General features: G+C 42.0%; 1 protein-coding gene across 7 annotated transcripts in view; it reads right to left on the bottom strand.

The window, feature by feature from the left end:
- The window catches only part of numb (NUMB endocytic adaptor protein), a 73,505-nt gene extending 63,865 nt beyond the window's left edge, over positions 1-9,640 (bottom strand). For 2 of the 7 annotated variants that reach the window (XM_088924719.1, XM_088924721.1), the window contains exon 1: positions 9,389-9,639. The gene's annotated coding sequence lies outside the window, so the exon portion shown is untranslated. Of the gene's footprint in view, positions 1-8,159; positions 8,207-9,388 lie in introns of those variants that run through there. The other 5 variants (XM_088924712.1, XM_088924720.1, XM_088924715.1 and 2 more) reach the window with 4 other exon arrangements.
- Positions 9,641-16,694: the final 7,054 nt, after the last annotated feature.

The raw sequence follows: 16,694 nt of genomic DNA, 5'->3' as shown, positions 1-16,694 counted from the left end.
GAATTCTCCATTTCGTTACTTAACCAAAAATACAGTAATGCAAATGCATTTCTACACAGAACTAAAAGCCATATAGATTGTGAATGTGGTTTTCTGCATTAAACAGGGATCTTTTCAGAGTGTCTTTTCCATATGGACTAGATGGATCAAATAGCTTCCTCTTATTTCTCGTTCCTTATTGTGTCCATTTATCCTAGATGATGCATTTAAAAATGATTGTGTGGTAACCGACAAGTTATACTGATGAATTATTTGCAATGCACACAAAGATGTGCTTTGATGTGTTAAGAAGCTATGATGCTGACAGACAGAAATATAAGCAGTGCAATAGCTGAAGCCCAAGTAAGGAAATGTACATCAAGAAGGCTCAGATGCCAAAGATGTCAAATACACCGTGTTCAGGAAGCCAATTAATGTCCAGCTCACTTTTATTTAACCTCTCTTATCGTTACTTGCAATCTTTTGGGGGGGGGGGGGGGGAGGACATGTTTATGGCTGAAAGGCAAATGAAACGGAGGAAGATCTCTAACACTTAAGGTAAAATCATGCAATCTTTAAAAAGATCATTATAGGACAAGTAAACACCAAGTCCTCAAAAGGACTACAAAAAGAGCACTGTGTACATCACTCGCATCGGACCTCATTAGTCAAATGTACACAAATCTTTAATCTACACAAAGTGCTCCTGCATGTTGCTGCTCTTTCATGGTACTCAGCAGAAACAAGGCAACTACACAGCACTTCAAAGTAAGGCAAAGTTGTCTCCAAGAAGTCTCTTTGTGGCTTTCGTTCACCTAATCCCATATGTTCTGCGGCAGCCGCGCTGCTACATCCCCTAGTGATGACGCAACTCACTGGAAATTTTAACCAGCACCACCTTCAAAGGATAGAAGCACTTCTCACCACTGATTCATCCAAGACTTTCATCTGAGTTAGCTACGACTCAATTATACCATCCAATCCCCTCTCAAGAGATAGGAGTGCTATGCAGTAACAGCAGGGAGTCAATATTTAGGTTTTCTGCAACAGTTCTCTAATCATTACACCACAAACTAAAGTCAGGTTAGCTTTATGACAGCAAAGCATTAAGACAGTTAACTGGTACACTGTGAATCCACCAGAGAATCTGTTATACCGTTACATATAAATAAGCAAGAACAGGAGAAAATAAGCAAGAAAAATCCTAATTCTTCCGAGACTGTGATTGCTCTCCTCAGAATCAGTTTCCTTAAGCTCTGCTTTCACATGCACCAGGATGAAACAAGCTCATCTGGATACGCTCCTTACCACAGACACAGCACTAACTGAGGCTCAGCTAACGTGCAGCAATACGGACACTTTTCAATGTGCAGGCATCCCTTTGGCTGGTCAATCCTTATGGCAATGGATGAATGCAGCAGCACTCGTCTGTCCACCTGATCTCCCCCATCATTCCCTTCTAAATTCTGTCAATTTCTTTTCTGCATAAAGATGTTCAGTGATCACTTACATAGCTGTGGAACCCCATGGATCCAAATAGTGGTATTTCTCAAAATATGCCAAATCAACGTCAACGCTCGCTGATAAATCTCTGTAGACTACGCTTCAACAAAAATTAAAGCTCCATTGTACCTGCAGCATCTGATACTCCGTTTCATTTGCACCACAAAAACCATCAGAGATGACAAGAGAAGAGATGTAAAGAAACAGCCATGGTTTCCTTAAACTTCAGAACAGAACAAAGAAGTCAGGCTCTGGTGGGGAACTTTCAAATAAATAAGGAAAAGCTGAATAGAAATGAAATGAAACATCTGGAATACACAACGGAACATTTGCTTGTGATGCTATTAACCAAGGAACCATGGCCTAAGTATGACCGGCTTATCAAGTTGTTGCCAGAACAGCTTACCCAGCAACCGCTGTTACCAGGGAACAAGGTCAGTGATAACGCTCACGTTAGAATGCTGATGGGAGTGGATTCCCTGCACAGAGCCTCAGGGGCACTGGAGAGCAAGAAGCTGGCCTCCGCTTCCCAACACCTATTCATTTCCTTTCCAGACCCCAAACTGAACGTCAGTTTTTCCCCCACCAAGAACTTCTAAAGGTCTTGTTGACAGTAATCGCTTACTCAACACTATCGCTGCCTTAATGCAACATATCCCTGGAAAAAAAATGTTGTATGTACATACAAGGGCTCCATCAATTAAAAGCTGTCAGCTTTTGATTATATTGCATGAGAAAGATAAGCGATGTTCAAACGTAGTTCACAAAGTCCAAAACAAATGAGATTCCAGATAAGAATACCTTTTTCTAACAAATTTTCTAAGAGAGTATGACCCCATTTTGTACCTACTCTCACCCGTCTCCTTTAAAATCACTTTGATCCCTACACAAGCACAAGAAAATGTTATTTTTTAGCTTTCATCTCCCTTTAAAAAGTCTTCAGCCAACTGCTGTACAGTGTTGTTTTAAAGTACAAGCTTCAGAAAGAATCAGACAAAAATGCAGAATACAACGTCCTTCCAAGAGACACTACACAAAAATGCTTTATATATTAGGGAAATGCTGAAAGGCTTGGACCTCAGGATTTCAGCACTATGTTTTTCCCGGACTTTTAATGAAGTACCAAAACTGATTACAAGAAATGTGACCAGATTTAGTAATGACACCCAAAGAAGGCTCCACAGCCGAAAAGTTGCATTTCTTTTCTTCTCTTTTCAGCATGGAATAAGCCTTTACTTGTTCCTTTGCAGCCTATGCATGCTGATGCAGCTACTTACTTGAACTACTTCAGATTTAGTCATTATCGGCATTTGATTTTAACAACTGTTGATGCAATGCAGGTTGTTATACAGTATTTCTGCTAGCACAAACTACATCAATTATGCAGATGTATAAATGATCTGATTTATAATCTGACTATAAAAATGTGGATTTGTAAATACACTTTGTAAAAAGTGTAAAAAATACAGTAAATTAAGCAAATTACCACTGATGGCTCACAGAATTCTCCCACAAAAAAGTTTCAGATCTTCAAAGATCAAAGTGCATCTTTTGTTGAAGCTCTGGAAATAATACTGTACTTAATTAGAAGGAAAGACTGTGAACTTTCTTATCATTTGAACAGGAAATTAAAACATTCCACCACAGGCTGAAAGTCTCACACACATTCGTTATCAAATTTTCTCAACTCCTCAAACGTCAAGAAGGCAAAGTAAGCCACATCGTAATCAAACACATGTGAAATGCTGATGTTTAATAAAAAATAATATTCATCTTATTCTGTCACTTTTACATCAAATTGATTTACAAAGTTGCATTCTTTCATACATCTTGTCATTTAAGCAGAGCAATCTCAGCGAAGATCCTTGCTCAGGTACTACAGCAGAGTTCCACTGGGGATCTGGACCCACAGCCACTCCTCCACAACTGCTATTGAATGCAAATTGCTTTGGAGACCAAGGCCTGTGACAGGGATTAAGCAACAATAAGATATGACTTGTGCATAGCGTAGCACATGACACGTATTTAGAAATCACTCAAAATTGGAGCACAGATGACGGCATTCTGAAAAAAAAGCATTGGTGTCGACTAAAAATGTTGTTTCTGAGTGACATTGAGACATTAATGTTTGCATTTAAAGTGTAAAACCTTCACAACAAAATAGAAAGACATACCTGAAACAGTTGCTGAGAACTCAGAGATATGATTGTGCTAAAGTACAAAACAATGGGAGGAATTTAAAATAGATACGATGTTTTTCTGTCTCAATCTATTGCCTGCATTGGTTTACCATGGAAAAATTGAAAACTCCATCAAATCAATCGAACAACTGAACAGATGACCAGTTACAAACACTGAACTAATCAGGCCCAATGTCGTCTTTTATTTTCTAATGGTTAGCTGATAGAAACACACAGAGGTTTGAAGAACTGAGGAGCAGGGCAAACCATAGTTTATCTAATTCAAACATGAAAGAAACTACTTCCTTTCCAAGAAAAGTGTGATGTCATTGACCTATTGAGCCGTACTCAGGTCGAGCATTCCAGCTGGGAGACAGACACTGACTGACTCGAAGGGCAGGGTTAAACAGGAACAGGCGGTCAAGAGAGAGGGCGAAGGGTCATGTGACACCGCAGAACAGTGCCGCTGCACTAATTGCAGGGAAGAGAAACCTGAGAGAGAGTCAGCCAGCCTACCCTGGCAGAGGAAGAAGGGATTTAGTCTGGGCCGAGCCACACAACCTGACAGATCTACGCTGAACCTTTCCATCAGAGCCACTGACACCACTTGAAAGCTGTTCTCTTTTATCTGAGAAGTGCTCATTAAACACACGGAGCCCTGCTGCATTAAGTAAAACAATCACCACAGATCATGGCATGCAGGCTTCTTATGAAGCTGAGTGTAGCTGTGGTTTCCGTGTGGAGTTTCAAAACAATTTATAAGGGGTTTCTGTGACTGATATCAGCGGCAATGTGCAAGATAGGAGACTTTAGTGGGCTTCCTGCCTTGGGAAAAAAAATTGATATCCTGTTGCATCAAGTAAACTGCTTCAAAACACTGAACTCTGCAGACCTTGGTGGTATACTCACAAAAAGGAACAAGATACCACGTTTTCAACAAATTCAAAGTCACTTCTATGTTTATGCCCATTGATGTGAAACACGTTGAGTTAGGAGGCACAGTGGTGTGGCTGGAGCACCTTCTGAATGTTCCCCTCAAGATCACTTGAGTTTTCTCCAGTAACTCCAGCTTCCTTCTAGCATCATGCTAAATGGCTCATGTGCTATACGATTTACAAGAGGAGCAAGAGTGAGGCCTCTCCCTTACGAATCCACCATCTGGACTAGCTGTACTAGCTATAATGCAAACCCCCAGAGTATTTGAGATAAGGATTGATTTTGAACACTCAGAAAACAAGTTTCAAATAAAACACATCAAGTACTTTCCCTTGATCATTCTTTCATAAGATGCTCTACTGTTGGTAGAATCAGTACTAAGATATGATGCTAAGCAGTTACGCAATACATGGACATTTCTTTAAATTTACTAATATAAACACTTACGAATATATGACTTCCACTTTTGAAGTAACGTGGAAACTTTGCTTCTTTATTTAGATCACAACTCGGGACTTAAGGAAACTTCCCTACCCATTTCGTATCTGCAAGAACAGAAAACAGGCATCCTGTCCACTGGAGTATTTCAATAAAGACAAAAAGAACTCTGCTAAAAGGGCACCACTCTCACAACTGTATGTGTGTAGAATGGAAAGTTAAGACTTCAAACACTAGACATCATGCTCGGGCTAGAGAAGCCAAAACAGCAGAAAGTTCATCACTGGAGCTCTGATGGTAAACCCAGCTGTCCTGCGGTTGCCTTTCAGGGTCCTCAATCCCTTTGAAAACATGATAGTGTTATCAGTCAAGCAGAGGCTCCCCGGGGAGAGAGGCTCTGGGGGGATAAAACAGCTGTCTGAAGCAAAGAGTCTGGGAATGCTGCTTGGTTGCTGGATGTTATCACATCAATGATTGGGGGCATCACAGGTGTATGTGGAGTCTTTGGTTTAACAGCTGTAGTTTTCCAGCTAAATAATTAATCTCATCTTCTGTTCACATTATCTCATGGTGCATTTTGCAGCACAGCTCAGAATGAGTGCCACCCCCTCTGCAAAAGTGGAGATATTCTGCTGAGCAGAAAGAACATTTCTGACAGTGCATTGCAGAAGGAGAAAAAGAGGTACAGTATGAGGTGAGAAAAAAAAAACTCCAATGCTTTGTCATTAAGCAAATAAAAACAAGGAGAAAAGCTCTTTTGCTTCCTCTGTACCTTACTGACAACAGATTCCAGAACTCTTTATAGTCCTTACAGAAGTTGCACTGTGTTTGCTTAGCAAAAGGAACAGGGAAATTGAGCAGAGCACTCAATCCTCAGACAAGGAAAGTACAGTAAACAGCTACTAGATGCAAGTCATAAACTATCCCTTTAATAGAATATAAGGGAAGTGGTTCACAATCTACCAAGGGAGAGTGCTTAGTCCCAGACTAAATTGTGCTTTGCAAGGATGCAAAGTACTGTGTAGCAGATTAATCAATACAAGTCTGGATTCTCTTCAACATGCAGCTGTTACTCTATCTGTTGACTGAAAACACAAACGTCAAAAAATACCAGAACCGAACCTGAATTAAGTCTAAACACAAAACCAAATTTTTAGAAATATTTCACAAAGATGTAATGCAAGTTAATTGCTTTTAGATCCGCTGGTTTGTACAGATCGAGTCTGTTGTGGAAAGATGAGGTTGCTGTTATTTGTGCGGTTCTCAGTGGCACAAGATGACTAATGTCACAACTCTTCTCTCAGCAAATTTGTGCTGGTAAGTCACAAAACGAGCCTGGAAGAAACCTCTGACAATCTTAAAGAAAAAAATGACACTGAGGTGTCAACACGCCAACGCAAAAGGATCACAACAGAAGATACAGAAGTATTTCTGACAGAGGTTATGGTTATGAAACATGCAATTAATAACATTTGTCTGTAATAACATTTAACCAAGAGAAGGAGTAATAACCTATACAATCATTTTCCCTTCTTTTCGATTTGCTGCAGTATCTCTTGTTCCCACTACACCTGTCCATTCTGAAATATTTCTGACAAAGAAATGGGAAAAGAAAACATCAGTTCAACCAGTCACACATTAGACTTCCCATTGCACACACTCCACCTTCTCTAAAAACATCTGAGGAACGCCATTCTCCGGCCTTTAACCAACAGCCATAAACAGCTACTAGATCTTCACTGCCTTGTAACGGGTCTTGAATTTGACTGCTAAAGATCCACCTCAAACACCCCTTCTGTAGAACTGTAGGCAAACATTTACATAATCTTAAGCCAAAACAACATCAACACGGAATGTGGTTCAGCAAAAAATGCTGCTTGACATGGAAACAAATAACATACTAAGATTACAGGCAGACATATTCACAGAGATTGGCCCCACACACTGCAGTTCCGAATACACAGGCCTTCATCAAAATCTATGCTCACTATCACACCAAGAAACCGCCTCTAATTTCATTCTCTGGACCCTCTGCTGGATCAGGAGGATCAGCAGATATCAGACCATAAAAGACACAACTAATTTGCCCTTTTTACGGTAAAGCAAATGTAACTGGAATGTTAGTGAACACATTCCTTTCATTGCTATTTGTTCAGTTACAGAGAAATCAGAGAAACATTCTAAAAAATAAAGCAAAAAAAAGCCTGAAAACATCCTTTACAAAATCAAAGACTAGACATAGGCTCCCAGGTGGCCTGAGAAGAACAAGAACTTTGGCAGACACTGAAACCAGGCTTGTACACGACTGGGCACAGAGGGCCTGTCACTGGCAGGGGCTGTGCCCATCCCATGGCTCTCGCACAGTAGCTAACTTCCTGAGGAAGCAATCCACCTGGGCTGGTGGTATTCCCAGCCCAACACAGACCACCCACAGCCCACCCACAGCTGCAGTCACGTTCCAAGAAACAGAACCCATTTTCTTCTCATTCCCCACGTAAGCCCTTTACCCACAGGAGCGCAGGAAAACTTTGGAAGAAACTCTTGCCCCTGGCCGCTTTTTAAAATAGGTTAACTTAAGCCTTTGACTTCAGACGGCTCGTGCAGTACAGCAGCCAAGTTAATGAAGGACATGCGTATGTGTGTCACCTGGCTCCGGTACAGTTCAGGTCCTGGGAACTCCACTGTGAGTGGGGCTCAACAGCCTTTTACTTCTCCAGTTGGGAGACATAAAGGGACAGAGGCTCTTTTGTAACTTCAGTCACATTTATGGAAAATGAAAATGCTGAAAAATAAAAACCACAGGAAGGCCCCCCCCCACTAAAAAAAACAACAAGCTGAACGAGTGTGCACTTTCGACTCTCAAACAGAACAGCGTGTGGGAAGCCACAACTCAATGAGAAAGTGCCCCAGGGGACAGGGGGCAGTTCCTGTCCCTTCCACCACTGAAACGGTAGCAAGTCCTCACCCAGAGCATGAGCTGCCAATTCCTTCACAAAGCAGGCAGTGTTGGGAATCATCAGAGCTCTGCAAGCAGGCATCTCTGTTAAAAAACACTTCTGGAAACAAGAGATGATCTGATATTTGTACATTTTTTTGTGTAAAAAAATGAGCTGTGGTACTTACAATTAAGTATTCTGCGCTACAAGGCTGCTGCTTCAAACCAGGATATGGTGCAGAAAAGTTCTGGACCAACAAGGAAAATAAACATGCTGCCCAGCCGTGTTGTTGAAGCTGAAACCCTGTCTTCTTTACATAAACGGCTGTAGATCCCTAGATTCATTAGATGGGTTCCTCTCGTTTGTAACCTTTATAAAAGACCTCTGACGGTACAAGGACGTGTGCTTTTATCCATGTGTGCTTTGGCGAGAATGCGGTTCCGCCTCTGGTGCTCTTTGGGACAGATCCCCAGTGGTTAACCTGTCCAGGACGTTTTGGGTTAATAGGTTACTGACTATCCGAGCTGAGGAAGGGACCCAGATTCCTTCCGATTTCCTTCAAACCACAAATCACGACAGAAACTTCATCTTACGAGGAGGAAGACAGCTGAATCACGTTGGAAGTATCCAAAGAATTAAATACCTTAGCCCGTCACGTGAGACCGTTCTGCACACCGCTGACGTTAGATCCCTAGAAACATGCGATTCAAACCGCACACGAGTAATGCTCGCATTTTTTTGTGTGTGTATGCGTCTGGTTCTTTTCCGCACGATACCGGCCACTTCTGCTGTGCCTGACCTTCACAGTCTCACCGGCAAAGCGGTAGACTATAGAACAGCTCATAGAGATTGATCAATCTAACTCCTCCATCAAAGCTGTTGAAATCCGCCCCTGAAAACGTAAACTGTTAACAGAAAACACAAGTCAGCGGACAGCCGGGCATGCACAGGTGCCGAAACGCCCAGCAAACCCGCAGAAGGCAATATCATAAGACGCCCCGTTTCGTGACAGTTTTTAATTTAAGCAGCTAGACTCGCTGCAGCTACCGGTCCAGGGTTCGTACACTCGCTAGGACCGACTGACACAACGGCTTTGCTTTTTTCAATGTACGTACACTAGTGTCGCACATTATGTTAACGTGTTAAACCTTTACAGAATTACAAGACATTCTGAGACACGAAATCCGTAAAAAACGAAATGACTGCGTGAGTCATTTTTGAGAAGTAATATTCTGATAGCATGGCATCTGGCAGGACTTCACACTACATGCTGTACACTGGGTGACAAGTGAAATTCACCCAAGTCCCAGAGCGAACAAGTAACTACAGCGCTACCAGAACCGCACGGCATACGACTGAAGTAGCCAACAACAAAATCATTAAAAAAAACAGGAAACTGACAGGGAATGGACTTACCTTGACACCAGCTCCAGACAGGGAAGATGTAAAAGTGCTTATTGACACTGGTTTAGCTTCCTTGCAGCACGAAAAACGACCAATACAATGTAAATTCCCAGAAGAACAGGGAAGGAAAACTGAGCCGACACCTCCAAACCAGCAAAAGCCAGCCGACTCACCTGCTCGCTAGCCAGCCGCCGGCTCAACCTAACCTCACCCCTAGCAACGGCCCGCCTTCCATCGACTCCGATTGCAGCAACCCTTGAGTCTGGAGGCGGGAGCTGACGCTCTAGGTTGTCCGAACGGACTACCAATCAGCAGTAGAGGAGGCGTGTCCGAAGGCTCACGGAGCACACGTATAGGCTAAATCGAATGCATGTCAAGACTATCGCTCCGCCTTCATCTCATAGCGGAAGATGGAGCACCCAATCATTCACCTGGGTCTGCTCGTTTGCGCACTATGTGCCTACCCATCCCCATTATTTCCCCGCCCATTTTCTTCATCCCTCTTCAGAGCCGTTCGGTTTTCTGTGGAAAGCAGATGATTTGCGCATGCTTGGGTAGAGGTTACAGATCTCGTTAGACGTCAAGAAAGCGTCGGTTGGTTGTTTAACCCCAGCTGTATTGGTTTCTGAAGCTGCAGATAACTTAGGCTTTAGGCACCGGCGTGCTGTAAATACGGTGTATCTGGCTGTACTGACAGTTTTAAACTGTCGACGGGGAGTCTCACTGTTTTTTTTTCTTAAAATAAGTAACACCAGCTGTATATTGCACATCCAGTACAGTGCGGGGGCACTTCGAATACTTAATATTTTGCGAATACAACAGATAAATGTAAAAATATACTTTTTCCCAAGGTCTCGACCTTATAGGCAGATGATAACACGAAGTAATAAAAGGAAACAATGAGCAGAAATGTATTACTTTAATGCATCTTTGATTTTCACAAGAACAGCGCAAAGCTGACACAAGCTAAATATTATACCAGTCATGAGTATATCGAAGTCTAGTCTGTCAGGATCAACCCTGTTTTTAAATAAAGCAGTTTACTGGGAACATTGCCAATGTCTTGCAACACGGCAGACAGTAGTATCACGTTTAAAAGAAACAGAGGTCTTGGGTGTTTTGGATGAGTAGAAATATGCAAGAGATAAGGTTTAAAATCACTGCCCATAGTCTGATTTGCAGCACCTGACTGGAAGCTGCTTAGTTTATATGAATAGAAACAAAACCTAGTACTTCTTTGTAAGTGTGCATGTCTCAATGCAGAGAAAACTAGCATGAGGCATATTTCATCACATATTTTCTTGTTTTTGACTTTTTAATTTGCAGGTTGAGGCAGGCATCAGAATAACATGACTGCAGCATGCAACATCTGACCCTTCTTAGAACAAATGGTGTCTAAATAGTGACTTTGTTTTACTTTCACAAACCCGTTAGGACACTTATGCATTAAACAGCAGCTAAGTGCAGAACAGAAATGCTTTTTCAAATCCTATACATGGTGTTTTCAAAAGCACTTGACATACAGGGAAATACTAGTGTGTCTAACAGTTAACATTTTAATGAGCTGACAAGGAGATTCCTGTTATATTGTGGCACATCCCAGGGGAAAACTAAACTACCCACTGAACACGCAACTGGTGACATGCATTCCTAGCATGCCTAACTGTGAAGATCCTATCAATGTCACTCAGAGGGAGAATGAATGTTTTGCATGCCGATAGTCAATGGCACATTTTCAAAATATACTTACAAAGCTGTCTGGCCTGTTGAACACATTACATTCTGTTTAGTGGCTGACCGAGGGGAAAACTTATTGCCGGGAGTAAAAGCTTAAAGAGAGAGTCCCAGCCTTTCCTCCATGTAAGAGATACAATCACTTTATTGATCATACTGTATACAATTTCTTGTATTAGGAATTTGTCTCTTTTCACATACCCCCACTTGCTCTCCACACAGGCAAGGAGAAAAGCTTGGGGTCAGAGCAAAGGGTCAGCCATTTATATGGCACCCCTGGTACAGTTGGGGTGAAGGGCCTTGCTCAGGGGCCCAACAGAGTAGGATGCTTCTGCCAGCTACAGGATTGGAACCAGCAACCTTCCAGCCACAGGCACAGATTCTTAGCCACAGAGCCACTGCACCAGCCCATGTGTGTGCTTCAGAGGTGTCTGTTGATGAGATGTGTTGTGAAGGCTCTTGCGGAAATCCAGGATTAGGTCAATGGTAACCCAAACAGCCAATAGAAGAGCAAGAAGTAAAAACAACTGGTCAGCAGCCACACCCAATTTGAAGCCTGGTTATAGGGCTGAGTATTTGAAGGGTAGCATGAAAAGCAAATTCTGGCTGGTGCTGGAAGTGGAGTTTGAGGGCCAGTAAACAAGGAATTTTCTACAGAAATCCCTAGCCAATGACCCTATGTGGTGATCCCTGCTCTTACCCTGGGCAATAAAGACCCATGGGAACATTGATCATGGAACATGGAGGAGGATCATAATTGGTAGAGTGGGTGAATCTTCAAGTCTTCAGGTCTCTGTACCTTGATCAGGGCTAAGGGCTGTTATCTGTTATCATCGAAAGTACAGAAAATGTCCACTACTACTTTACACAGAGCAGTGGCTGTAAAATAGAGGTGGAGATGTGCTCATATTTCTGTCTGCACAGCCCTGTCCGCCTCTGTCATCTGCTGAATGCTAAAATAAGCTTAGGCTCTATGATAAGAATTTTGTCTACTGTCTCAGAAAGCTGCGAGAAATGATGTAATTTCTGAGCAGTTAAGTAACTTCTGAAATCTATCATTTTGGCCAGTGTCTCTTTTGCTGATAGCTAATCAGTTCACATTCAAATGAAACGGAAATGGAGAGTATACACAAGCATTAGTGAAAGAAATCAAAGATGGCAAAATTGCGGGAAGGTGCATTTTCAAGTGTTGGTCTGCATAAACCGAAAGACTTAAAAGTGAAAGACTGCACGTGCACTGGTTGGGGATGATTTATTTCACCTCACTATTTCTACTTGCATTCGTTTCCTGTTTTCACTGGAGTGTGGTAGAGCACGGCTCTGTTCAAAGAGAAAACAAATGTTTAAAAAAAACCTAAAGGTTACAATGACATCTTCAAATAATAGAAGCTCAAGACAAGGAATCCCCAGGACACCAGCCAGTTGATATTGAGCTGTGTTCCTGACTCCCCTTCAGCCCCTGCCTGTACCATGACCTCCTGGTCCCCTGTCACTGAAGAATGCTAGATAAAGTGTGTTGGTATGCAGATGCACTTGAGCTGTGCCAAGCTGCTAGCCTGGGAGCAATTTGAATGTGTGGTCAAATGCTCTGCCTGCTCTGCAAAGCACTCCCTAAAGCATCTTGTCTAGCTAGCCTTTCACAGCAGGTGACAGATATAGGCACATTTAGAGGAGCCCATAAGGGCTGTAATAACCCTCCAATACTGGGTCATGCAGACGCTCTTTAAAGACTAGGGAGGAAGTCAAGCCCGAGCCATTAAATCTATCCTATGGGTCTAGAATGAAACTGTACTGCACACAGGAGTTGAAATGAAATACGCCTTAAAATTGGCTAATTTTAAAACATTTTGCAATTTTAAACTCACAAAAAGCCAATATGAGTTTCGGTTTTAAATTGCCTTAAGAATGCAGCTACTAGTGTCATTTGGCACAGACGTCTGGATCTACAAATGGTGGCTCCAGTGAAGTAAGAAGGAAGGCAGCAGGATGACAACTGTTGTGACTGTATAAAGAACTGAACTTTTAGCCAGTTCTGGGATAGAGTCATAGATTTGGCAAAGTTTCCTCTCATTCCTGCCTCTGCCCACTCCAATGGAGCAAAAGAGCATTATAGCATAAAAGAAATCACCCCTGAAGAAGTGGTTAAAATTTGTGCCTCTCTTTGCAAGGATTAAGAGCGCTTCTACATTCCGTAAACAAAGAGGCACCTACATTCCAGCTGCTCTGGTCACCCAGAATCACAGGCCTGAGGGATTTATTCTTCACTTCCAAATGTGTCCTGGGAAATATATTCATATATTCATGTGCACTAATTAAGCATAAAATAATTGGTCCATTGGAAATCTAATTTCTAAATCACTTCATTTAGCTCCACAGGATCCAAGAGAACTCTTGTCTTTCTTTCTGTGCTCTGAAACCAGCTGATTTCAATTTCGGCCTCTTGCCAAGATCAAGATTAATGGACGGAGAAAGAAAAGAACAAGTTTTAGTTGTTCTCTGCGTTTGCAGTTCATTTACCCTGTATTTCTGATGTGACTTATTTTGTTACTTGAAGGCTAAATCCTATTTTTTAGATTTGTTTTTTTTTCCCTGAAACTTGATGTTCTGCGTATAAATTGTACACAGCCGTACCTACATTGTGTATACAGTAGTTATGATTACTGGCTTTGTTAGTTTTCTCCTGTTACAGATGAGCTTAGTTGATGTTTCTAAATAAAGGCAAACTACTCCCTTTTTAAGAATAGTTAACCCCAGCTTGGTCACAATCTGCTGAGCATTTTATCATTAATCTTCTGTTTCTTCCTATACTTTAACAGTCGGGAGAAACGTAGTAGTGTACCTGTTTACTTCTTACGTCTTTTTTATTGTCCCAAATGGGTAACTTGCTCTGCAGGCAGGTAACACAACAACACATAACGCAATATACAATACAGTTTAAAACATGAACCCATTAACAAAGAAGAAACATACACATACTGTTTGATGAGAAAGAAAATAATAGATAAAAAAACTAAAATACACAATCAATTGTCCAAATTAAGTGGGTTGATAGCAGAAGAAATAAAAGATAACTTAGTTCCTTAACTTAGGGTGCTTTACCCCAGTTGCTCCAGTCCACCCAGCTGTGTAAGTGGGAGCAGTATTAATGGGGGGGGGTCCCTGTGATGGACTGGCTTCCTGTTCAGAGGTGGAGAGTCACTCGCTATCTTGTCTGTTTAACGGTTCTGAAACCAAGCTCTGGTCCAGTGAGCCAACATGGAAATTACACACCTACTGCTTTTACAGTAATGTACCATGATCTTTCAGGATCTGAGATGGAGTGCTACACAGAAGGCACTATGTAATTCAATAATGCTTAATGCTTAATCTAAACCATTCAGAGCTTGGCTGGAACAAAACAAACAGAAAACTCGGTTTCCATGACCTGGGATGCAGGTTGTTGCCATAGGAGTTCAGGAGCTCTTCCTTTAGACACAATAATCCTTATGATGCAATGAAGCCTGTCCAGAACACTGTTTGAATGTCATGAGCTGTTTAAATTCGGTTTTAAATAGTTCACTGTTTTGCATCACTATTAGAGGCATCGGGGATTGTGAATTAAGACAATGAAGGACTCAGGGCTGAAGGTTTGTATCAACCTGGAGTCACGGGGAGGCTCAAGGTTCTAAATTGTGAGCATGAAACCAAACAAAAACTCTTATTATGATTCCACTTGTTCTGAGGACCTTACCAGGATTATTAGATTTTACCATCAATTTTATTTAATATATCTATATGACCTTCTTCTGTCACTACAACTGTGTTTGTGTTAGCTCTGTTTATACCTAAAACGTTTTATAACACTCCACTCACAGTTTGCTGTTTCGTTATATATATACAGTATGTAATAACAATGTATAAAGTCTGTGTGATGTTGTACTGGACTATTGTCATGATTGTCGCCTGTAAAATGATGCTTATTAGCCAGCAGCCATATCACCCTGCAACTCACAACTGACAACCCACTGAAGCTCAGTGGGTGTGAGCCTGGTCAGTACCTGGATGGAAGACCTCCTGGGAAAAACTAAGGTTGCTGCTGGAAGAGGTGTTAGTGGGGCTAGCAGTGGGTGATCACCCTGTGGTCTATGTGGGTCCTAATGCCCCATAGTGACGGGGACACTATACTGTAAACAGGCGCCGTCCTTCGGATGACACATAAAACCAAGGTCCTGACTCTTTGTGGTCATTAAAAGTCCCAGGGCGTTTCTCGAAAAGAGTAGGGGTGTAACCCCGGTGTCCTGGCCAAATTTCCCATTGGCCCTTACCAATCATGGCCTCCTAATAATCCCCATCTATGAGCTGGATTCATTACTTTGTTCTCCTCCCCACTGATAGCTGGTGTGTGGTGAGTGTTCTGGCGCAGTATGGCTGCTGTTGCATCATCCAGGTGGGGCTGCACATAGGTGGTGGTGGGAGGGAGTCCCCATTACCTGTAAAGCGCTTTGAGTAAAGTGTCCAGAAAAGTGTTGTATAAGCAATTATTATTAATTATTAATAAAAAGTAGACATTATATAGATCTAAAAAATAAAAATATCGAAAAGGACCCTTTTTAAGGGTTTTTAAGAGGAATTACTTAAACTCTACATATGCTGTGTTGTAACAAAGAGGTTAAAAATGAGCTGAAACAAATTATATACAGTATGTAGTTTAACTGCACATTAAGAAAATGCTAGTGAAAAAAGTAGGGGTTAAAAAATTAACCAATTATCTCTCACTTTGCACAAAAGTGATAGTTCTATACTGCAGATACCGTATTGTTGTTTGCACATGTCTGTACACCAGAAGCAATTTAGAAAGCTTCACCTTCATCTTGACGTTTATTGTACTTTGATGTAAACCAGTTTATTCACAGCCTGGGAAGCATGATGGGATACCTGTGCATGTATTGACATGCCTGGAACTGCAACAGTAAGAAGGCAGGAAACTACAGTATTTCCAGGAAAAAGGAATTAATTACTGGATTGATCAACCTGTCCTGACAGGTGTTCTTCCAAAAAAAGGATGTAAAAAGGCAAATCCATCTTCTAAATTACACAGAAAGACAATACTCTTGACCAGCATATGAATGAAATGACTGACCTTCCATAAAGAATTATGTCATGTCATTTGCCAAACCACTTCATACCATATGTGTTGTGGAAAGCCGGAGCCTTACCCGGCCAGCAAGGAGTGCAAGGCATGGTACAACTTGGACGGGGCGCCAGTCCATCGCAGGGCATGTGCAAGCCAATCGTACGTGAGAACAATATTGAGGCCACGGTAAAGGCCGAGGGGGGAAATTTGGCCCGGACACTGGGATAACCTCCTACTTTTACCGAAAAATGACCGGGGATCTTTAATGACCACTGTGAGTCAGGACCTTGGTTTAACGTCTCTTCAGAAAGACAGCGCCCACTACAGTATTGTGTCCCCGCCACTATACTGGGGCATTAGGGCCCACACAGACTGCAGGGTGGGCACCACTGGTCCCACTAACACCACTTCCAGTAGCAACCTTAGCTTCTCATGAGATCTCCTATCCAGGTACTGAACAGGCTCAACCCT

This window comes from Atractosteus spatula, chromosome 9 (genome assembly GCF_055471065.1).
Source record: "Atractosteus spatula isolate fAtrSpa1 chromosome 9, fAtrSpa1.hap1, whole genome shotgun sequence".
NCBI lineage: Eukaryota > Metazoa > Chordata > Actinopteri > Semionotiformes > Lepisosteidae > Atractosteus > Atractosteus spatula.
This window is presented reverse-complemented; position numbering and strand designations above follow the sequence as displayed.